The sequence below is a fragment of the Lissotriton helveticus genome, chromosome 6 (assembly GCF_964261635.1).
Source record: "Lissotriton helveticus chromosome 6, aLisHel1.1, whole genome shotgun sequence".
NCBI classification, from domain to species: Eukaryota; Metazoa; Chordata; class Amphibia; order Caudata; family Salamandridae; genus Lissotriton; species Lissotriton helveticus.
The window spans coordinates 240,338,100-240,363,047 of NC_136067.1; the positions used below are offsets into that span (position 1 = coordinate 240,338,100).

General features: G+C 45.1%; 1 protein-coding gene across 1 annotated transcript in view; it reads right to left on the reverse strand.

Annotated features, from left to right (window-relative positions):
* LOC144762474 (adhesion G-protein coupled receptor F1-like) overlaps positions 1 to 24,948 on the reverse strand; it is a 208,032-nt gene that overhangs the window by 150,498 nt on the left and 32,586 nt on the right. The window contains exon 2 of the mRNA XM_078647688.1: positions 19,621 to 19,790. The gene's annotated coding sequence lies outside the window, so the exon portion shown is untranslated. The remainder of the gene's footprint in view (positions 1 to 19,620; positions 19,791 to 24,948) is intronic.

Below are 24,948 nucleotides of genomic sequence, written 5' to 3' on the forward strand. Positions count from 1 at the left end.
TTCAATTGGGAGGCCGTCTAGACCCGGGGCCTTATTCCGTGGTAGGTCACGCATGGCCTCTTTAATTTCCGCCCTTGTGATAGGGCCTGAAAGTTCCTTCTGCACCTCTGGAGTGAGCTTTGGAAATGTTAAATTCACAGAAGGTGGTGTTGACGTCTTGCTGTGTATAAACAGTGGTTCTGTGTACCATATTTATTTAATGTATTGGAGTTTGTGGGGGGTCATCTCAAATAATGCATGCCAGGAGTGGGCCCGACTTGTCAGCTTCAGCGTGTTTGGTGTGCGTGTAAGCCGTGCAATCTATTCGACGTAAAGTTTCCAGTAGCTCCGCATGTTTAATGCGAGCATCCTGCAATGGTACGTCCTTGGTAGGGGCTACTGCTGCTTCCTGTTCTAATTTATTCAGCTAGTCTTCCACCACCTTTACTTTGGTATGTACGTCGTTCCTTACTCCTGCCATGGTACCAATTGCTATTCCCCTAATCACTGTCTTAAATGCATCCAACTCCACCTGGGGTGAGGAACCAGTGCCTGTATTTTCAGTGAAGTAGTTTGTGATTCCCTCAGCTAGAGTGTTGCGGAAAACTGCATCCTCTAGCATCTGTGGCCATAGCTTCCAGGAAGGCACCGGGGCTTGAACTCTGCCCTAGGCTAGCTTGACCTCTAAGGGGCTGTGGTACGAGAAAGTCTTCCCTAAATACGTGGCAAGCGTTATCTGGGTAGAGATAGTAGCAGAACACAGAATCCTGTCTATTCTAGTGTGTAGTTGGTGCGGATGCGAGAAAAAGGAGTATTCTCTACCGTTGGGATACTTCAGCCGCCACACGTCTCCTATGGACCAGCCCTCTGCCCATTTGCAAAGTGCTTCAGCCTGTTTGATGGCGCCAGCGCCCTGTAGTGGTGGGTGCGATCGATGCTTACCAATATCTAGCGCTGCATTATAGTTTCCACCGAGAATCCATGGATATGCCGCCCAGGACGCAAGTACAGGTTAAGGCTCAACAGAAATGTATCCTGCTCAAAGTTAGGGGCATATATGCTCTCCAACACTACGTGTGTGCCATCTAAGGTTCTCCTGACTAAAATGTATCTCCCCAGTGGATCCATCCGTTGCTCTAACACTTTGAAAGGAACCACATTCCTAAGCCAGATGGAGGCACCTCGGGCAAAGGCCGAATAAGAAGTAGAGAAAACTTGGCCCTTCCATTTCCTACGCAACTTGGCTGCCTCGGTCGTAGTGAGGTGGGATTCCTTCATGAACAATATGTGTGCATGTCGCCTGTTTAACTACACATTAATTCTGTGTGACTTTTATATATGGACCCTCATGTTCCAGGTAATTATTGTGTAACTATCCTGCATGTGTAAGTGTGATGCGTTGGTGGTCCAAGGATATCCAGTGAGAATAGGTCGTCAGTGCACAGAGTAGAAGGTTGGGTTGGGCCAGGTTGTGCCAACTGTCAAACTTTATCATAAAATACTCGGTCCAGCATTAGAACTGTGCTGGTCCAAACCATACATATAACAATGTTAACAATAAACAATGAAGTTGTTGCTTTTGCCATTGGGGTAAGTGGTCCTAACTAGTTAGCTACTTGAACTAAGACGATGCGAGCTCAACACGGCCCGGTCCATTTTGTATTCGTTATGTATTTAGATCAGTGCTTCTGAAAAGAGGATGCTCTCTGCTTACATAAATAATACTGATGGGGTGCAACCCTTATGGTGATCCTTCCCCGCCACCCCGGTTCCGTCCTACCCTATAAAACCTTCTGCAGTTTGCGGAGTGATGTCACTGAATAAAGTCATGCTTTGGTCCGAGTTTGAATGTGCGGTATGTTCCTCAGAAGATTCCGAGGATATTTGATGTGCACCTTCCCGAAACATGTTGGCGGCCAGCAGCGCTTCCGCACGATCTTTCTGTGCCAGGTCCGGCGGGGGATTCCTGTTTTTGGGCAACGTGTTCAACATGCTGGATCTTGGTGCTCCAGATGTACTCTGCGAAGAGGGCCCGGACCCTGACAGTGGAAACGTGACCTCCAGCCATTCCTCCGCGTCCTCTGGGGTATTAAAGAACTGTGTCGACTGCTCATCAATCACTTTTAATCTAGCCGAAACAACAGTGCTCCAAGTTTAGTCTTAATTTCCTGGTATTGAGAACGCTTTTGTTGCACCAAGACCGTATAATCTGGGTATAGCAACGTATTGGATTTGCGAAAATTCTCTGGATTTCTGCAGCAGTATATCCCTGTCTCCGTAGTTCAGTTTTTTGACGATCAGAGGGCGGGGTGTGGCATCCACCATCGGCATGCCGGTAGGGATCCTATGTGCCCTTTCGACACGAAAAAACTTGAAAGACAATCCAGGGCCACGTGGTCTCTGAATCATTGTTCCATGAATGCAGTTGTGTTAGACCCATCGCATCTTTCTGGCAGGCAAATGATGCGGATGTTGTTGTGTCTCGTCCTTCCTTCTGCATCGTCCGCTCTGTCCCGGAGCCCCGCTACCTGCCGCTGGAGTTGTTGAAGTTGTGCCCTATGTTCTTTGTGTTACGGTAACAATACTGCCAGAGCTAATTTGTTGTCTTTGACTGTGGCAGCAAGTTTAATGTGGTCCGCCTTCAAGAGGGTGAACCCGGTTGTCAGGGTTCCTATTTTTTGTTCGATAGCTTTTCTCGATTCCCTCACTTCCAGTAGTATTAGATTAAACTTGTCCGCTGGGGACTCCATGTTGGTTGGCGGGATAGTGTTAGTCATTTGTGTGGGGAGCTCTGTGTTGTCCCGTGGTTTCGTTTCGAAGTTGTTAGGGTCTGCAATTTTACCCCTTAGGTGCACCATTGTACAGATTATCAGTTTGCCGCTCTCGTGGCAGGGTAGCAACGGGTTTCGCGCTAGACCACTAGTAATGAGCTCAGTCAGTCCCCATAGAAGTCAGGGTGGCAAGTTCAATCTGGGGCGGGATTAGGAGGCTTTGGCCACTAAGTGTCACAACTGGCAGGGCATGCAACCTGAAGCAGCCTGAAGCTTCTTTGCAAATATTTTTTCCATCCTATCCCTTCTAAGTAGATTCTCCATCATATGCTATAACTGAGAATCTCCTTAAAAAGGGGCAGGGTTTAAAAAGAACATAGCTCTCACAATCTCAACCTATATAAACATTAGCAAAGCTAGACAGACTTTACAGACACTTGGGATATAGAAACAATGACCCTAGAGATTAGGGTTTCAGACAACAGTAATGATAATCACTCAAGTATCTGCTCTACTTATGTATTTGAATATGCATCACCTTGTCGGTTTGTGAAAATACATACACTTTTCCATCAAGCTCTCCCTTTTGATGTTGAAACAAAAAACCTGATTCCTGCAAACCAAACCGTACCATTATTTTAATGAAAAAAATTGTCCTGAAATACCACTCTTTCATTTTCAGTGCATACATGTTCTCCACGTAAACATCAATTTTAATTCACATTTACAACACTCTTGCATTGATAAAGTCTGCCTTATATGTTCATGTATCACCATCTCATGCTATGACTGTGGCCAATGAGGCATGGATTATCACTATTGAGATAAGACCTGCAGTATGGCCAAGGTAGCATTGTGAAACACACTCTGCCAAAATAACCATCAATATGTCAGGGCCAACATTTTGCCTTCAGTGTGCACTTTTTTGCTACGAATGGGGTCAAAATACCAGAAATTACCACCAAATATGCCATGGGTGGCTCCAAAATGGAAAGCATTACCACCAACAGGTCAAGGTGGGAAGCGAACCAGCACTACCCCTACCCTCTCCAACCCTTTTTATTGTTTGTTTCTCAGAGGATTGTATGCACTTGTAGAGAACAGAGCATTTGTAGGCAGTGGCGGCTGCTGGGGCATTAAAGTGTGGAGGCAGCCCGGGGGGCAGCACTGAGAGCAGCACGGACAAATACATTTTCCACATGCTCCCCTACGCCAATCCAGATACTGGTCTCATGCTGGTATTACACAGCATGAGAGCAATGCCATGATTGGTATGAGTGCCCTAGTTAGGCGCTCACTAAGGGACTGAGGGGCATATTATCAACAACTAGCGATATTTATCGCTAAAGGAGCTTAGAGACATTTTTTTTATCGCCTAGCATCGCTGGATTTTATCACAGAGATAACGTGCTATTAGCAACGTTTATCTACAATGCGATAAAATATCCGCCGATAGCGGTGAAATGTGTGAAAATCGCTGGACACCCAGCGATATTCACGCATCATCGCCAATAGGGTCTTAACCTGAATATCCACCTCCCATTGGATATACAGGTTAAGAACTGGTCTGAGCAGGCGTTAGTTTTCAACGATATTCGCGCTTAGCGCAGTTTTTTTTATTGCTGCCCCTGCCTTGCTAATAGGCGATAGCGACGTTAGCGACTGCTTGCAGTCACTAACTGGTTGGGTATGGCCACTTTGCATGTCATTAGCGATAAATATCGCTGACATGGAAAGCGGGCCCCAAAACGCTCGCTATCACCTAAAAGCTGTCGCTAACTGATGTTAGCGACAGCTTGCTAATAGGGCGATGAAATTATCGCTGCATTGCAGCCGAAAACTGCTGCAAAAGCGGCTATAATTTCATTTCACCTGCCTTCATAATATGGCCCTAAAACCCTGTGCTTGCTCTCCACCCGGTTGTGCAGGACAGCTCAGGTGGAGAGATCGAAGTGTGCATGACGGTTTGGCCACCCCACCCTTGGCTCAACTGCAGGAACTGAGCGAGAAAAATTAAAATGATAATAACCTTAATTATTTTCATTTTATTTTTCATTTTTCACTGCTGAAAAGCAGTGGGGCAACACTCCTCCGCCTTAGCGGAGAAGCCGCCGCTGATTGTAGGCTTGCATATTGTCAAAGCAGCCCATTGGAAATAGGCCAAAGTACGTGAGGGTAGTCAGGTGCCTACACCAAAAAGCTCCGCTTAACTTCTTTTCATGTGTTTTGAGAAGTGGAAGGCAGAGGTGTGTCAACCATTGTTTGATTGGAAAGTATGCTCTGTCATTTAATTCACATTTACAACACTCTTGCATTGATAAAGTCTGCCTTATATGTTCATGTATCACCATCTCATGCTATGACTGTGGCCAATGAGGCATGGATTATCACTATTGAGATAAGACCTGCAGTATGGCCAAGGTAGCATTGTGAAACACACTCTGCCAAAATAACCATCAATATGTCAGGGCCAACATTTTGCCTTCAGTGTGCACTTTTTTGCTACGAATGGGGTCAAAATACCAGAAATTACCACCAAATATGCCATGGGTGGCTCCAAAATGGAAAGCATTACCACCAACAGGTCAAGGTGGGAAGCGAACCAGCACTACCCCTACCCTCTCCAACCCTTTTTATTGTTTGTTTCTCAGAGGATTGTATGCACTTGTAGAGAACAGAGCATTTGTAGGCAGTGGCGGCTGCTGGGGCATTAAAGTGTGGAGGCAGCCCGGGGGGCAGCACTGAGAGCAGCACGGACAAATACATTTTCCACATGCTCCCCTACGCCAATCCAGATACTGGTCTCATGCTGGTATTACACAGCATGAGAGCAATGCCATGATTGGTATGAGTGCCCTAGTTAGGCGCTCACTAAGGGACTGAGGGGCATATTATCAACAACTAGCGATATTTATCGCTAAAGGAGCTTAGAGACATTTTTTTTTATCGCCTAGCATCGCTGGATTTTATCACAGAGATAACGTGCTATTAGCAACGTTTATCTACAATGCGATAAAATATCCGGCGATAGCGGTGAAATGTGTGAAAATCGCTGGACACCCAGCGATATTCACGCATCATCGCCAATAGGGTCTTAACCTGAATATCCACCTCCCATTGGATATACAGGTTAAGAACTGGTCTGAGCAGGCGTTAGTTTTCAACGATATTCGCGCTTAGCGCAGTTTTTTTTATTGCTGCGCCTGCCTTGCTAATAGGCGATAGCGACGTTAGCGACTGCTTGCAGTCACTAACTGGTTGGGTATGGCCACTTTGCATGTCATTAGCGATAAATATCGCTGACATGCAAAGCGGGCCCCAAAACGCTCGCTATCACCTAAAAGCTGTCGCTAACTGATGTTAGCGACAGCTTGCTAATAGGGCGATGAAATTATCGCTGCATTGCAGCCGAAAACTGCTGCAAAAGCGGCTATAATTTCATTTCACCTGCCTTCATAATATGGCCCTAAAACCCTGTGCTTGCTCTCCACCCGGTTGTGCAGGACAGCTCAGGTGGAGAGATCGAAGTGTGCATGACGGTTTGGCCACCCCACCCTTGGCTCAACTGCAGGAACTGAGCGAGAAAAATTAAAATGATAATAACCTTAATTATTTTCATTTTATTTTTCATTTTTCACTGCTGAAAAGCAGTGGGGCAACACTCCTCCGCCTTAGCGGAGAAGCCGCCGCTGATTGTAGGCTTGCATATTGTCAAAGCAGCCCATTGGAAATAGGCCAAAGTACGTGAGGGTAGTCAGGTGCCTACACCAAAAAGCTCCGCTTAACTTCTTTTCATGTGTTTTGAGAAGTGGAAGGCAGAGGTGTGTCAACCATTGTTTGATTGGAAAGTATGCTCTGTCAGACTTCCTTTACTGGGAATGCTCTGTGCCTTATAATTACCTAGAGCGCATGTATTACAATGGGTCTCCCTCGGACAATATTCAATTGGTATAGTATTTATTTGTTGTTTATCCATTCTACCAGAAGTGCTGTACATAGTACACAAGGTGAATCATAGTTACACACAGTAAACAGGTAATTACTGCACATTGTGAGGTGATTGTGGGATGAGAGAAAGGGCAGGACTTTTTGTTTCAATTGCTTCCATATGTATATATGTAACACCACTTGAGCCATAACATGGTAAGGCTACAGATACAGCATACCTGGTGCCATAGAAAGACTTTGAAATACCCTTGAACCAGCTTCGATGGTGGTGTGATTGTGTCTGCTGCTTTACCCTTGAGGCAGGACAGACAGATGCTTCTATGTCTAGCTACGGCTGACCAGCAGCTTCATGCTTATTGTGAGCACCTAGCAGTCCTGACAAGCATGACAATGGATTACCATGTTGTCCCCCTACACCACCAACTTTCACTAATCTACTGCCTAAACTGGATAACCACCAGTGCGGGCAACACATAAGGCACTCCCTTGTGCTGCTTACACACTCCTGTTAGTTCCAATGGGGATTTGTGACTTCACTTAGCCTAGGTCACAGTAGATCACTGGAGAGTTTGAATCATTATGTAGACTGTAAACTACCAGTTAACTCTGGCTTGCTAAAGCTTCAGAATCCTTTACTACGATCCTTAATATAGCCTGCCATAGCAGGCTATACAGGCCATTAAAGGCCCGCTCCAGTGTTAAAGGTCGGTGCCGAAGGTGAGGGTTTTTAACGAGCTGAACTACAGAGGACTATAAGGCTATTAGAACATTCTGCCACTAGAGGGCAGAATGCTCTGACAAATGAAACAAAGGCCTCACAGAGCCTGAGGGGATTTCAACAGCTGTGAGCAACAGCATTGGAATTTTGGAGCTCCTGGCTTCTACATGCCATTAGAAGCTTGGATCACTCCATTGTTTTCAATGGAGCTCCCAACATTCCAATGTTCTCATATATGTTATTTGATTCTACATGGGGCAATGTCAGACTGGCATTTTCTCTCTGTCTGCAAAGTTGTAACAAGAGGGAGTGCAGGGCTGTAGGTTTGTGGAGTCAAACTTTCTACCCCACTCCACCTTGCAAGCTTATAGATTGTCCCTTTCGGAATCTGCCCTAAACAGTGCGGAGTCAGGCAGATTCATTGGGCATAAACACGGGAACTGAAAGGGGATGCAAAAAGCGTTCTGATCTAACCTTCATTTTTCATGACCAGTTAGTATTATTACATTGCTGCAGCTCCTCTGATCCATGATGCGGTGGCATATTCCTCGGGCAACAGTGAGTCGCTTAAAGATAGATTGGATTAATCTTTCACTACAAATCTCCTTGTCTGCATTGCACTCTGGCTCTGTCGTGTGGAATAGGATTGGAAGTGGCTTGGTAGCTAACTGGGAGGCACAGGAGTTCGGGGCTGGTAATGTTTTTGATATTTAATGTTAATATTTTCAGGTAGTCTGCTGTGCAGGGCATATACTAACAGTCATGCATTTGAGTGCACACACATAATACACATACAAGCTTTTAGCCTATTCATTCTCTGTCTCTGCCTCTCTCTTCTTTTAACTCTCTCACTTATTTTCTCTCTCCCAGCACAAGTTTATCTAGACTTTTTGTGTTGTTTTACCTACCTGCCATCTCTTGCACCTCCTTGGACCACTCTGAGCATAGCTTAGTTTGGGCTAAAGCTACTGCATTTCCGAGACCTCGCGACAGCCAGGTGAGTGATAGGACCCTGTGTTATCACTCACATGTTTGTGTGACACTGCCTTGCCATTATTCAAGGTTCTGTCAGTCAGTGCTCTGTTAGAGAGCTGTGGAGCTGGCTTGAAGGCTCACTTTCGCTCAAAGAGCACTCTAAATGCAGAAACTGCACATGGTAGCCCAGATGAATTTTCCGCACCAGCCGAAACTTGCATTGTTTGTCTGTACTATGATTCTGAGATTCTAAAGCTGTGCTGCCCAGTTTCAGACTCTAAGACTGGCAGGAAAAAGTAGGTCTGGGGTAATACTCAAATGTAAAAATGGGCAAGCCGCCACTGCACTGCAGGCCTCATATGATATTTAACTTCCACACCCCTTGTGCATTTCTTGTGCTAATGTACCACACCCTACCTAGAATCCTTGACAGCTAACTGGCCATCTGTAAAAAGATACGGAACTGGTTCAGAAATGGCTCTCGTCTAGATTCGAGGAGCTTGCCCCTGGTAAACCTAGTAACGATTTGGGTAGACGTATATCGGCCCCTTGGTTCACCCCTCCCTTGGGCAGGATGCGCCAAGATTGTAAGAGGGCAGAAAGGGCCTGGAGGCGTAGGTACGATCTGGAGGACAGGAGCAAATACAGGGAGCTTATCTGTCTGTATCATAAGCATATCTTTGATGCAAAAAAGGTGTATTTTGAGCGCAGGATTGATGCGGCAGGTAGTGTGAGCAAGGACATTTTTAAAATTGTACAGGAGTTTGTTTCACCAGCTTCTAGTACACCCACCTTGGCTCATACTGAAGCCTGGATTAACCAACTTAGTGATTTTTTCATTAACAAAATCAAACTCATTCAGGGTTCCTTTCCTGGCCCGGGGTTGAGCCCTGCCGCTGGCCTTTTGACATCTATGTTTCCATCTGCTGAGGAGGAAGTCCCCTTGCTTGTAGCTTTCCCTCCTATCTCTCTTGCTGCCTCCATGGACTATCTGTCTCGGTTGAAATCAGGTTCGCCGCTCGATCCCTGCCCTGCTAAGTGCCTGGGGAGAGTGGCATCAGCAGTTAATATACTGCCTAATCCTCTGCTCAATACCTCCCTGATGTCAGGAGAGGTGCCCAAGGCCTGGAAGCATGCTCTAATCCTTCCGCTGTTAAAAAAACCATCCTTAGATCCCCTTGTACACGCGAACTATAGACCAATCTCCCTCCTCCCTTCTCTGGCCAAGGTGATTGAGAAGCACGTGCACCTCTCTATCTCTAGTTTTATAGAGAGTAATAACATTCTGCACGACTCTCAGTCGGGTTTCCGTGCTAATTTTAGCACGGAAACAGCTCTTCTCAAAATCACGGAGGCCATTCGAGAGACACTGGATGGGGGGGGGGGAAAGCCATCCTGGTCATGCTGGACTTGTCGGCGGTGTTCGACACCGTACCCCATGCCGCTCTCCTTTTAAGACTCTGGGAGATCGGCTTTCGTGGGACGGTGTGGAATTGGTTCAAATCCTTTCTTACCAACCACCGGCAAGTGGTCTGGGCACCTCCGTTTTCAGCCGAAATGCCGCCGCTTGAGGTGGGGGTCCCTCAGGGATCTATCCTGAGCCCCACTCTTTTTAATATCTACAAGGCCCCTCTCGCGGCGGTGGCTGAATCGTATGGTGCTCAGACCATTTCCTATGCTGATGACACCCAGCTTTTGTTCTCGTGTGGCAAGGGGGAAGACTTTGACAGCGGTCGGATTCGGGAATGCCTGGAAGCCGTTTTCAACTGGTTTCAAAGGCATAGTCTGAAGTGCAACTCAGACAAGTCTGAGCTGCTCTTCTTTGGCTGCCAGCCGGATCCGGGCTGGAAGTCATGGTGGCCCTGCGACATGTCTCCACCTGACACAACAACACTAAAGGCGAAAAATCTGGGCGTCCTGTGTGATGTCGATCTTTCCCTTAGACCCAGATCATCGGGCTAACGGGGAAGTGTTTTGGCATCTTAAAAATGCTGTGGAAGTTCCTTCCTTTTTTATCTCTCCAGCTTAAAAAAACTATTGTACAGGTCTTGATAGGCTCTCGACTTGATTATGCGAACGCACTTTATTCGGGTCTTCCGAAATACTTGATGGCGCGCTTGCAGGTCGTACAAAATTCGGCGGCCAGAGTAATCTTTGGATTACCAAGAAGGGCACGAGCTTCTGAGCTCCTTGCACAACTCCATTTGCTTCCGGTTGCCAAGAGAGTCACTTTTAAGATCTTGACGATGGCTTTCAAGGCGCTGCACCGGATCGGCCCAAGCTATCTTGGAAAGCGGATTGCCTTCTACGTTCCTAGAAGAACTCTTAGGTCTGCTCACGAGGCCAAGGCCGTGGTTCCTTTCATTAGGCGCACACGCATCGGAGGTCGTTCTTTCCGGTATTTAGCACCGCGTTGCTGGAACGATCTTCCCTTATCTTTGAGAACAGCTAGCAATCTGTTAGCTTTTAGAAAGGAGCTGAAGACTTGGCTCTTCTCTCTGTAATTGCTGCATGGGCCTTACGCATTGCTATGTTGTGTGTTCGTCTCTTTTTCTCTTCGCCAAAGCGCCGGGACACTCCTCGGAGTAGCCGTGCGCTATAGAAGAGCGGTTTTAACATAACATAACATAACAAAGAAGTCCTGGGTAGAAATTGTGATTATGCAGGTGCAATTGGAGTAAGTTAAGTAATTACGCATTACTCTTGCAGTGCTAAATTGCTAAAACTATGCAATTACTCCATATTCAGTAAATAAGAGTAATTTGGGGCAAACATCCTACCAATGTGTGGTGTCCTCTGTTCTTTTATGTAACCTGGAACACACTGCTTGTGGACAGGTTCCAGGAGAGATCGTTTGGCTCAGGCTTGTGAGGACGTTATTTCTGATGTTGGTGGGACTCAATAAATTGATAAAAATCATCACGGTATCCTGTCATATTTGAGCAGAGAATACTACACTGGCGACGATGGAGAACTGAACCTGCAACCCAAAAGCCTGAAGCCCTGCGTTACTGCAGATCACGAAGCGTTAACATAATTGATCACCTGATTTCAACCAAATTGCTGTCGAGGACGTATCTCACCGTACTTTCAACGAATCTGAAAACCCCGTGTCCCCGACAAGCTGTGGTGAGACTTTTTGCAATTTTAATCGTTTTCTGCTGCCTGAGCGATGTGTGCTTGCGCTCTAGAGTACTAAATCTCTTCACGCGCTACGTCACGCTGACTCACGCATGCACAATTTCATTACCTGAAGTGAGACGCTCCAATATTCCAGCGCGTCTCAAGCATAGTCAAGGCTTCTAGGCATGCGCAGAGAGTGGACATTGTTTTTCTATTCGCGCATGCGCGAATGCGCTGAAGGAGATTGTCAACGTTAAAGGAGATTAAGTTGCTAGGCAGCAAGATGTTTATGACGCATAGCGCTGAAGGCAACTCATTTACATGTTGCCTATCTCTGATGTCCTAATCAGTGTTGCTTAGCACAGCAAGCTGCGGAAAACTGTGTAACTCTCATGTCAATATCTTTAAGGAGTTCAACTACATTATTACTCGACTTTTGCTTGAATTAATTTCAACATCATCAGTTAGGAGTGTGTCAACTATTTGTATTTAACGCTGACACACACAGCTTTCTCGTGTTGCACTCTTTGATATAAATGAAGAGTTTCAGCGCTCCTCCTCCATTTTTGGCCTCACCAGAGGAACCGCCTTTAGAATGGAAGCAGTGGAAGGAGGGTTTTGAAGCGTATATGGAGGCAATTGGGGGTGATGACTACACAGATAAGCGCAAACTTGCAATTTTAAAGCATTCCCTTGGAGAAGAAGGCAGACAAGTTTTAAGTCACTTACCTCCCATTAGTTCTAGCGATGAGGATGTTGTCTATGAAAATGCTATAAAGCGACTTGACAAACAGTATATAAAGAAAGTAAATGAGGTAGTTGCGTGACATAAATTTTTAAGTAGGCTACAATTACCCACTGAACCTGTTGATACGTGTGCCAAAGTTTTGAGAGTTTTAGCTGCCAAATGTAATTATCAAGACTTTCACGATCAGATGGTAAGAGACCAAATGGTACATAATGTTGCAGATGCCAAATTACAAGAAAAATTATTGTCTGCACAAGAATTAACTCTTACCCAAGCCCTTGATATTGCTCATCGTTTCGAGGACATGAAGTTAGGATGAAAGAATTATCTGTAAAAAAAGTGCTTCATCGGAGGTTCAGTTAGTCAAGGAAAAATCTAATGAGAACTACAACAACAGAGCTACTTCTGTTACGACTTACAGCGATAGGAGAGAAGTGGTTTGTTTTAAGTGTGGATTTCCAGGTCATGTTGCTTTGGATAAGCGATGTCCAGCTATTGGTCAAGTTTGTGAATATTGTAGGTCCAAAGGACATTTTGCCAGAATGTGCAGAAACAGAAACAAAATTCAAAACAAAACTGTTGAAGTCAGGAATTTTAAGCCAGGAAATGTTAACGAAGTTGACAGTGACACCGATGATTCTGAAAATGTATTGACTGTCTATAAGATTGATGAGAACAAAAAGGATGCACCGTTTTGTATGTTACAAATAGGCAACAAATTTATAAGAGTTATGGCTGATTCGGGGGCTAGACACACATTAATTGGTGATGAATGGTTAAAGGAATTTCCTAACATATCCCTACTTCCATCTGATATTAAATTAGTTGGGTATGGGAAAAAACCTATAGATGCTTTAGGTTATTTCACCTCTGATTTTTCATTTAAAGGTAAAACAATATCTTCTAAGGTATATGTAGCTAAAGAGGGTTTGTGTTTGTTGGATTGGCCACAGCAACTAGATTTAATGATTATTTTAGATCCCAACCACCCTCAACAAGTTTTGGGTTACTCTGATATAACCAGTCAAGTTAGTAACGATAACACTACTGATTGGGAAAAGTTATTTCCCAACGTATTTTCATCTCAATTGGGTTTACTCAAAAAATTTGTACACAAAATTATTTTGACACACAATGCCATTCCTAAAGTTCACAAAGTCAGAAACATTCCTTTAATGTTGAGGGATTCAGTTAAAAAAGAGTTGGAGAGACTTTGCAAATTGGATGTCATAGAAGAAATCGAGTCTTCGGAATGGCTTTCACCAGTAGTTGTGGCACCTAAACCCAATGGCAAAGTTAGATTATGTGTGGATATGAGAGATCTTAATTCCAATGTGTGGGTCGACAGGCATCCCCTCCCAAATATAGGAGAAATGTTTTCGAAACTTAAAAATGCAGCCATATTTACCACTTTAGATTTATCGAACGCATACCATCCGATTGCTTTACATGAGGACAGTAAACATCTAACATCTTTTATTACAACGGAGGGTGCATATAGATACAAAAGGATGCCTTTTGGGCTGGTTTCAGCTTCCTCAGTATTCCAGAGGGTAATGCATAAGTTGTTTAAGGACCTAAATAATGTGTTGTATTTCCAGGACGATATTTTAATTTTTGGAAAGGATGTAAAAGAACACTCAGAAATTTTACACAACGTTTTATCTATTTTACAGAACAATGGTTTGACTCTAACCAAAGAAAAGTGTAAATTTTGCATGGATTCTGTTGACTATTTGGGCCATTCTATTAGCAGGAAGGGTATTTCTCCTAAGCAAAGCTTAGTAAAAGCTTTCGAAGATACCCCAGAACCCCAAAACAAGGACCAGCTTAGGTCTTTCCTGGGCCTAGCAGAATATTATGCCAAATGTATTCCTTCTTTTGCTGATAAAACTAAACATTTAAGAAATTTAATGAAAAATCATCAAATGTTTGTTTGGGATTCTAATTGCAAAGAAGAGTTTGTTTATCTCAAAAATTGTATAGCCTCAGCACCTGCTTTGTCTCCGTTTGACACATCTTGCGAATCAGTGATCATTTCGGATGCCAGCAATGTTTGTATCTGTGCTGTGCTTATGCAAAAGCAGAATGGTCGTCTAGTCACTATTGCGTTTGCATCCAGACCCCTAAAAGGCGCGGAAGATAGATACTCTACTCTAGAGAAGGAAAGACTTGCTTGTTGGTGGGGGATTGAGTATTTCAGTAAGTATGTATATGGCACAGTGTTTAGAGTTAGGACACATCATCGTCCTTTGGTGGATTTGTTCACGACTAAAGGGTGTGGAAAGGGAACAGCCGGAATAGCTAGATGGCAATACAAGATACAGGATTTTCACTTTCGTGTGGAATATATTCCAGGTGTAAAAAATGTGTTGGCTGATTGTCTATCTAGGCTACCTATTAAGGATGATAATGTTGTTGCAGAAGATGACGATCATGATAGAGTTGTCTATTTGTGAAGTTTCAAATTGATGCATAAAGAAAGATCAATGGAGAGCTGCTTGTGATAGTGATGAAGACTATAAAAGTGTCATGTCTTTTGTCAATGGCGTGTGGCCCAAGAAGGCTGAGATATCTCAAGATTTGTTACCTTTCTTTCAGATCGCTCAAGAATTGTCCATTCAGGATAATATTTTGATGAGGGGATTACAGCTAGTTGTACCTCGTGATTTCAGAGATAAAGTTCTGGACATGGCTCACGAGGGACATCCTGGTATGTCTAGTATGAAGAGAAGAATCAGATGTTAATTCTGGTGGTCTGCTGTTGATAGATGTGTTGAAAGGAAGGTTAGATCCTGTATTGAATGTGGTGTAAGTGAGAAATCTGTGTCATTGGACATTGCTGGACCAATGAGTTTTGGTCATAATCCTGTTTATGCCATTGTGTTGATTGATCAATTACCTCAATGGCCTGAGGTTAAGTTTGTGCCGCATGTAACTTCAAAGATAGTTATTCAATTTTTGAACTGTGTTTTTGAAAAAGAAGGTTTTTCCATCTCTATATTAACTGACCATGGGGTGCAATTCACTTTGGTAGAGATGAAGTCATTCTTTGATAATCATGGCATTATTCACAAGCGTTCTTCTGTTTATTACCCACAAGGCAATGGGATAGTGGAACGGTGGATTAGGGTGTTGAAGGAAGGACTACACCTTGCTCTGAGTAATGGAAAGAATTGTTATGAAGCTGTGAGTAAATTGCTTTGGAATTATAGAAACACTCCTAGAAGTGAAGGTGATGTATCGCCTTTTGAGAAAATGCGAGGGAGAAAGGGTTTATGTAACATGAGTCAGCAATGGATGAGAGATTTGGTGGATAACAAGGAAGAGGGTGTTAACAAGTCTACTTTAAGAGAATCACATGTTACAGACAGGGTCCCAAGCGAATCTAGCTCTTGTTCTGTTAATGTGGGAGATTGGGTATGTGTGAAAAAGGCAGATTTGTCAGTACTGGTGAGTCACGTTTTCCTGATCTCATGAAGGTGGTCAGGGTTGGGAGGCAGGTGGTGGAGTTAACCGATGGTAATGTTTGGAGTTTTTCGAAGGTTGTGAAGGTTTCCAACATAGGAGATTGCCGTGGTTCCTTTTCTCCAGACAAAAAGTGTCCACGTGAAAATCTTAATTGGTGGAAAGGGTGTCAAGGTTCTTCAGAAGTTAGGAGGTACCAGGAGTGTGTGAGACAAAGATATGCACCATTGTGGTGTAAAGCTTATGTAATGAATAAGTAACTCCTGATTAGTTCTGTTTATTCTCTTTCTTTAATTTAGGTAAATTTTTTTTGTTTTTTTTGCAATGTTATTCTGTGTATGTCAAAGTATATGCTATGTTTTGTAATGTTTTTTTATTTCTTTAAGAAGGGAGATGTGTGGTGTCCTCCGTTCTTTTATGGAACCAGGAACACACTGCGTGTGGACAGGTTCCAGGAGAGATCGTTTGGCTCAGGCTTGTGAGGACGTTATTTCTGATGTTCCTGAGACTCAATAAATTGACAAAAATCATCACGGTATCCTGTCATATTTGAGCAGAGAATACTACACAAACGAGTACAGAAACAATGACCTAAGAGAAAGGGAGCCGCTCCTGGTTGCTGCTGTTCATATCCTGTTGCATTTAGTGTTAGTTTCTTAGCACAAAATGTATCCTCTGGCCCATATTGGATAAGAGGGAGCAAATTTGCACTAAGAAAATAGAGCAAAATGCTGGATTTCTCTTCTCACACAATTACACATAATTAATTATGAGTTCTTTTGCAGTAAATATGCTAGATAGAATTACACCAGTTACGCACACACCTACTATAAAGTTAAATAGACAATTGGGTCTAACCAATTTTACCTCATACTTTCAGAGGCAAAGCACATTTACTTTACGTTGGCAGAGTTCTCTGAATAGAAAAGATAAGTGGGCTGGAGACAGAAGTCTCCCTGCCGTAAATTAGTGAATATTATTTTGTAGTAAATGAGTAGCACTGCAATAGTACTTCTCATATATTCCAAAATTAGTTTGTGAATAGTCCCTATGGTGTTTTTGTACAATTAGGCATTTTTTACATAATTCCCACACCATTTTAGAAAAATAGTGTACAATTTAATAAATTACACAAAAACGACAAAAATCCAATCAGTATAACTGAGATATGCAATTTCAAGGATTTAAGGTACGTATAGCATCTAAAAGAACAAAGCACCACTTGGGGTAACCTGGTCGTGTGTGACCGGGTGAAAGTCACAATATCAGGCTGACCACAATGGAGCATGGGTTGGATAGAGGGACCAGGCTAGTCCCATTGAAAAAAGTTGCCTTATAAAGTCCAGTGAGAAGAGTTACACGTGTGGGTGAGGGGAGAAACCTGGAAAGCATTGCGGATGGTCATCACTGTGGCGGAGACACCAGGCCGGGCATTATGGAGGGTCACAGGTGTAGCATGAAGATCCTGTCATGGTTGGAGCTTCCTTTTGGTGGTGACCGCGGGCTGTCCATATTCTAGCATGAAGTGCAGATCTCATGTTGTCAGTCTTCACTGGTGGTCGCTATTGCATGAGGAATTGGGCTCTCTAGAGATTGCCTTTAGAGGGTGATGCAGTAGGTAAGATCTTGGTGTAAACTGGCCTGTTTGCGGTTGAGAAGAGCCCAAAACTTCAGGATTTCTCCTTTTCTTTTAGAAGGAGCTGAATTTATGGGGATCAGGAACTTGTTGGGTCTGAGGACCCCTTTTTATATCTCATGCCCATTTTGAAGTGGACGAAACTTTGGGTGTCTTCACCCTACAGAAGTGTCTGGAATTTCCTGCCTCCCTCTCCTCGTCCCAATCTTTTCACAAGCACAAGATGCTAGAGTGAAGTCCTTTGTGTGTGAGCTGAGGGAGAGTTTTTGAAGTGCAAGTGTTACAGGTGAAAGCTTCACCCTCTCATCAAATCAGGGTGCACCATTCTGCCAACACATAGACCCTCTATTATGTGACTGCCTGGTAGGAACACACAAAGACCAGCTGCCACTACACCTACTCATGTGACCCAGTAACAGGCTGCAGGCACCAAATGGATAGGATAAGAGAATTCCAACTTTCTAAAATGTAGATTTTCTGAATTGGGACTTAAAAGCTGAGTTTACCATTGAAGAGGGTTTTTATTTACAATTCCTCAGACACTGAGATTTACATCCCTACCCGCTTCCAAACAAAGATTATCAATTATTAAATGTAATAAGGTAACCTATTGTTATCGTAAGGGAGATGTAGGCCCTGCAATAGTGAAACACGAATGTGAAAGTTTTTTGTCACCAGGGAATATAAATCTTAAAAGTACATGTCTAACTTTTTTAATAAAATGCACCCTGCCCTCTGGGATGTTTAGGGCCTACCTGTGGGGTGACTGTATGTATTACAAAGTAGGGGTGGGTTGAACTCATGGAGTTAAATGAAAACTCTGCGAGATTCTGTGGAGGTCCATAAAAAGGCAGAAACTGGCACATTGTGCTTCTCATGCTGATTTCTAGTGCCAGGAGCTCGTCCAGTGGTACAAAACCAGTGCGCACAGCACCACATAGCGCGACATAGGGCGCTGCTTCTTTGTTGCTGTTCAAGTTGATTTTCTGCTCGAGCAACAGCTAACTGACCGTGAACAGGTGCGACCACCCACATTGAGAAAATCTCGCTGGTGGCCCTCCTAGAGCCCGAAAACCGTGCTGGTGACGCCAATTCTCACTTCCCAACTTACTGTTGGCAAGAGGCACACAAAAAAACTCTGCCACATGATGGTTGGCAGAGTTTGGCTGGAACTCTGTGTTACAAGCGTAACACGAAGTGGTCAAAACTCTGCGAACTCCACCGGCAGGGCAGAATTTTTCACCCACTTGTAAGCAAGGGTTATGCCTGGCAAAAGGTTTATTTTGCCAGGTCGAAATAAAAATGTTTCAAATTGCACACACAGGCTGCAATGGCAGACCGGAGAGATGTCGTGAAGGGCTACTAAGTGGGTGGTACAAGGAGTGCAACAGACATTTAATTTAGTGGCCCTGGGTACATGTAGTACTTGTTTACTAGTGACCTATAAGTAGATTAACTGTGCCCATTGGGTGTAAGCGGATTTCACAGTGTTTAAAGGAAAGGGCACACATACTTTAGTACTGGCTAGCAGTAGCAAAGAGCACATTGTCCTGAAGGCGACATTAATTAATTCAGCAAAACAGGAGAGTTTATGGGTGACCCTGCAGAGAGGGCCTGGTCCAACAGTTATGTCATATGCTCACACAGACCACATTACTAAGAATAATCATATGAAATCCCATTCTGTTCCGGGCAGTTGGCAAGCAATGTATCTGTAACAGTATACTAGTTCATATTGTATTCAGCCAATAAAAAGGGAAGAATGCTGCCCAGATGATGTTACTAGCCCTAGGAATGTACAAGTTTTCATAATTAATGCAAATGTGTTTACATTAGACTTTTTTCAATTATTTCAAGATAACAGATTTTAAAAAGTTGCAAATAACTTAAAAATATGTTTGGTGGTTAATGCTTGCCATCCTTCTAGTGACACAATAGCATGATAGGCTGCAACTTGATGGATAGACATGCTTACAGAGGAAGCATGCTGAAAACACAAATAATGCCAACACCTAACTCCAGGAAACACTTTTGGAAATCAAAGTTGGCATAAGCAGAATTAGATAGAAATGTTTTGGTAAAAGAGGTTTGTACATACGCCATATATTTTTCTGTTAATACCAAAATATGCAGCATAAATTGCTGTTCATTTCCTCGTAATTTAATCAAACCTGTTACTTCATTTGGTGTTGCATTGCTGGATCATTCTATTTAATGTAAGGACAAAAAAATTCTTAATTTAAAAACGTCTTACCTGCTGAAAATGTAAAAGATCAGAATATATGCATGAGTCGTTGATTACATGCCATGCTCCATTTTTACAAATTGCATCAATAATGCCTTCTAATCCATCAACACACAGTATCTGTGCATTCTCTCCTTCAGCACCAAAGCCATATCCCGATGAAGTGTCAATGCAATCAGCTAAAACCAAGCATATTGGATTTGGTATTAAATATACATTTTCAGAGTGACAACAATAGGTGCATATTTGAAATAATAAAACAGTTGTTGTACCAGAAATATGTACAATACTGTGGAATTAACAATTACCCTTTGACCAACCCCGAATCTAAAACAGGCTTGTCATCCCCCCCTTATCAAAAACATTACAATGCTTTTGACTTCTTCAGACATCTCAAACATACTGGCACCGGTATTACATCAATGGATGCTCTCCTGCCATTTGCCCATGACAGTGGTTCACCATCAATGGGCAGCAGATGGACGCTCTAACGGACACAAGAGCCAGTACGACTACTCTAAAGTGTAATCTGGTGTCCTAAGAGCAGGTGCTCCCTAATACATTCCACCAAGTCATAGTCGCCCACAATTATGAGAGCCATCTACCAGTGGTTCTGGTTTCTTTCAAGTAAGGAGGGTTTCAGGGTCTCTAAAAGTAGCTGTAAGCCCTTCCATGCCCTTAGATTGTTGTGCAACGGCCTGGAGCACCCATTCTGGAGGAAGGTAGAGCTCAGGTCACAGTTGGAGATGTTGGGATTGCTTTAATGGGTCAGTATGACCACATAGTCCATGGCTACCCGGGAATTGGGTTGTTATGTAGTTCCTATATATCTATATAGGATATGCATGTTTAGACAACATAAACTGTGGGATTGGTGTCAAGACTGATTCCAGACAACCCCATTGGGTATTCTTGCCTGTATACCAGCTAGCTCACAGTGCCACTACTCCTCTGACCAAGGAGAGAATAGTTCCTGGCAACTATTGAACATGACAACTGTGTCCCATCAGGGATCATGGAAACAGTACAGTATTTTTCACTCAGTCACTCATGCTCACCCTGTCTCTGAGAGGTACACAGAATAAATGCTGGGGACATTGTCAATAAGCATTTATTGAACTAGCGTCATTCTAGTGCAAAATAGGTGTGCTGAAACAACTATAGGACAGAAACAGATATAAAGGATTTTAAGCACCATCAGAGTAAATGGATGGTAGATTTATACCATAGTGCTAAAACAATGAATATCTCGGTCTGAGATCTGCTCTTCCCCAGCAGCTCTGCTGTGCTCTGCCTCTGATCCCCACCCAGGTAGAGTTTGAGACCATGCTGTGCCTCGTGCACCTCGATGGTGCCCGTTGCTGCGCTTTCCCTCTTGTTGTGCTGAAATTTTCATCCTTGCTCGTCCTTGCATTGTGCCCATTCTGTTTTTTGTTGTTGTGCCCATCCGTTTTTCTTTTGCGGTCTGCTGTTGTGCCCATCCGTTTTTGTTTTTGCTGGCTGTTGTTGTGCTCATCCGTTTTGTATTGGAGTCCGTTGTTGTTTTTTTTCCTCCGTTCCCGCTGACACCTCTGCCCAGTGACCCTTCCCCCCTATCCGCCCCGCTCCTGCCTCCCAGCTGCACGTCCCTCCCCTCCCCTACTTAATGGTGGCCGCTGCATGGTCGCTCGCAGCGGGCACGCTGCTGGTGCACCTAATGCAAGCCGATATGTGCCCGTCTGCGACCCGATAGTGACCAGCGTCAAGAACCCTGGATCTCCGACCATCCATCGCTACGACACAACCACCCTGCTCGCACTCAACCCCGGAAGACCCAGAGGCTGCCAACAGGCCTCGCCAAACTTGACCCATGGCCAGTTCTCCTGCCTCCACTGCCGCCAGTCTTCACCACCACCCCGGCCTCCAACACCCCCAACGCCAGCACCGGCGACACCCTAAGATGCATCCTCCTCAATGTGCGCTCAGGAAACAAACACGCCATTGAAATTTGGAACCTACTCGACTCTCTCGCCCGACATCATCTTCTTCACGGACACCTGGACCAATGCCTCCACCGCCCCGAGATCAACAATGCCATCCCGGATAGATACAAGATCCAGAGGAAGGACCACCCCAACTACCAAGGGAGGGGGCCTCACCCTCAACCACAAGAGCACCCCCTGCCTCATCACCTCCAGCAAAACCTTCCCCTCCACAGAACACCTGGACTTTCAGATCCAGACCAGCTCCATCGTCACACTCCATCTACCCCCCGGCCCCTGGACATCCTTCGCCACCACCATCACCGACTTCATCGCACCCCATGCCATCGCCTCAATGAACTACATACTCATTGGAGACCTGAACTTCCACCTTGACAACCCCAGCAACCCCAACTCCGCCATCCTTTATGACAACCTCGCCGACATCGGACTTAAACAACTCATCACCACACCAACCCACAGAGCAGGACACACCCTTGATCCCATCTTCACTGCAGGAAACAGCATTCGCTTCAGCCACATAACGCAACCACCATGGACGGACCACCACCTCATACACTTCGCCAATGACAAACCGAAGGCACCCAAACCACCCCCACGCCCACCACGAAGGAACTGGAGCAAGGTTACCGACAAGCTGGTTAACTCCACCGTCACACGAGACAGCCACACCTGGGCATCTGACCCAAATATCGCGGCCAGAGGACTCCACACTTGGATCTCGAACTACGCAGACGAGCTCGCCCTGCTACGCAACCCCGACAAACAGTGCCCAAGAAAGCTGCATGTTTCACCACCGATCTCCAAGAAGCCTGGCTCAACTGCAGATGCCTGGAGAAGAACTGGAAAAACACCTAGACAACCGAAAACATCTCCACCTACTAGGACGCCATGACGGACTACCACAACCAAATCAGAACCACCAAGAGGAACTTCATCCACAACAAAATCCTCGCCAACTCCAAGGAACTCTTTAGTGTCATTCAGGAATTCACCAAACCACGCAGTGAAGCCACAGACATCACCAATCCCAAGACCTCTGCGACAAGCTTGGAACCTACTTCCACCTCAAGATCAAAAACGTTTACAATAACTTCGTCGACCATCCACTAGATGCAACAGCCAGCCCACCGCCCCCCCCAGAGACACCAGTCAGCCCACCATCTCCAACTGGACGCCATTAAAGGCATCCACTCGGGGGGCCCCCACCCACCCCTGCCCTCCTCACATCTACCACTGCCACCATCACACCCGAACTACAACGCTCTATCAACACCACTTTCAAAACAGGCAGCTTCCCAGACGACTGGAAGCGCGTAGTAGTCAGGCCCCTGCTCAAGAAACCCACAGCTGACCCCACCAACCTCAAGAACTACCGGCCCATCTCGCTCCTCCCCTTCACAGCCAATGTTGCAGAGAAAACAGTCAACAGGGAACTAACACGATTCATCGAAGAGAAAGCCATCCTCGACCCATCACAATCTGGATTCTGAAGCAACCAGAGCACCGAGACCGTCCTTCTCGCCACCACAGATGACATCCGCACCCTCCTGGACCAAGGCCACTCCACAGCCCTCATCCTACTTGACCTATAAGCGGCCTTTGACACCGTCTCCCACCGCACACTAGTCGCCAGATTACACAACGCTGGCATATGAGGAATGGCCCTGGACTGGATCTGATCATTCCTAACCGGAAGAAGCCAAAGAATCAGATTGCCTCCCTTCCTCTCTGATCCCATAAAAATCACCCGCGGAGTCCCACAGGGGTCATCACTGAGCCCGACCCTCTTCAACATCTACATGGCCCCCCTTGCAGCCATCGTCCGACAACACGGCCTCTACATCGTATCCTACGCTGACGACACACAGCTCATCCTCTCCCTCACCAAAGACCCCAACAATGCCAAACTCAACTTCCAGAAAGGAATGTGAGAAATCACAGTCTGGATGACCAACAGCTGCTTGAAGCTCAACGCCGAGAAGACAGAAGTCCTTGTCCTTGGAACTACCCCTTCAGCATGGGACAACACCTGGTTGCAGACCGCCCTCGGAAGCCCACCCACCCCTTCAGACCATGCCAAAAACCTCGGCGTCGTACTCGACTCATCACTTACCATGAACCGACCGGTCAATGCCGTCACCTCCAGCTGCTTCAACACCCTCTGCAAGACCTTCAAATGTATCCCCCCGGATTCAAAGACTGTCACCCACACATTCATCACCAGCAGACTGGACTATGGAAACGCACTCTACGCCGGCATCAACAAGTCCCTACTCCGCAAACTTCAGACAATACAGAACACTGCCACCAGACTAGTCCTTGGCATCCCCCGGCACGAACATTTCAGCCAACACCTATAAAGATTCCACTGGCTCCCCATGACAAAAAGAGTCACCTTCAAAATCCTCACTCACGCCTACAAATGCCTACACAACAACTGACCCAAATACCTCAACAACAGAATCAACTTCCACCTACCCAAAAGAAACCTTCGATCTACCAACCTAGTACTGCCCAAAACCCTGCACATCCACAGAGCCAGGGCATGGGAAGATCCTTTTCTCACATTGCTGCCAAGACCTGGAACGAGCTACCGGCAGACATCAGATGCGCCCCCTCCCTGAACACCTTCAGAAAGACCCTCAATACCTGGCTCTTCAGCGAAACAGATCCGCAGACCCCCTCCCCTTCAGCGCCTTGAGACCTTGAGACCCTTACGGGTGAGTAGCACGCTTACAATTCCCTAATTGATTGATTGATAATAATGCGTAATCCTATGATGAAACCCTAACTTGATGTACCTAATTGTAACTAGCATGTATGTAGGTGTATAACCAAGAATCCCCCTGCGATGAGGCCAACAACATTACCTAAGATGAGGCCAACAACATTACCTGGTGCGAGAGAATGAAGGAGCCCGCCTTGGTCTCGAAATGGACACCACTGTGTAATGGAGTGTCTGCATGCAGGAACCTCAGCGTCTCAAGTCAGTGTGTAAGCATGAAAGTCTTTCTCCTCTGCCTGCCCTAGCAAAGATAGGGAGTATATATACCAAAAAGGTACCCTCAGGGGATTCTACCTTGCTGTGTCATGTCAGCCAAGGATGACGGAAGGGATGACCCATATGCATAGTTATTATGCAGAAGATGGTAATCCTGCTGTCAGTATGAGAATCCTCATGCATTATTAATGGGGCTCGTCTTTGGGGAAAACCACACGACATTTATGCAGCACTTAACTAGGTAAAAGGTCAATACCAAAAACTATTATGTACAACAATGGTACAGTAAATGTAGGTGAAGGGTCAGGTGACTACTCAAGCCTATTTTGGGGTACCGTATGAAACATGACA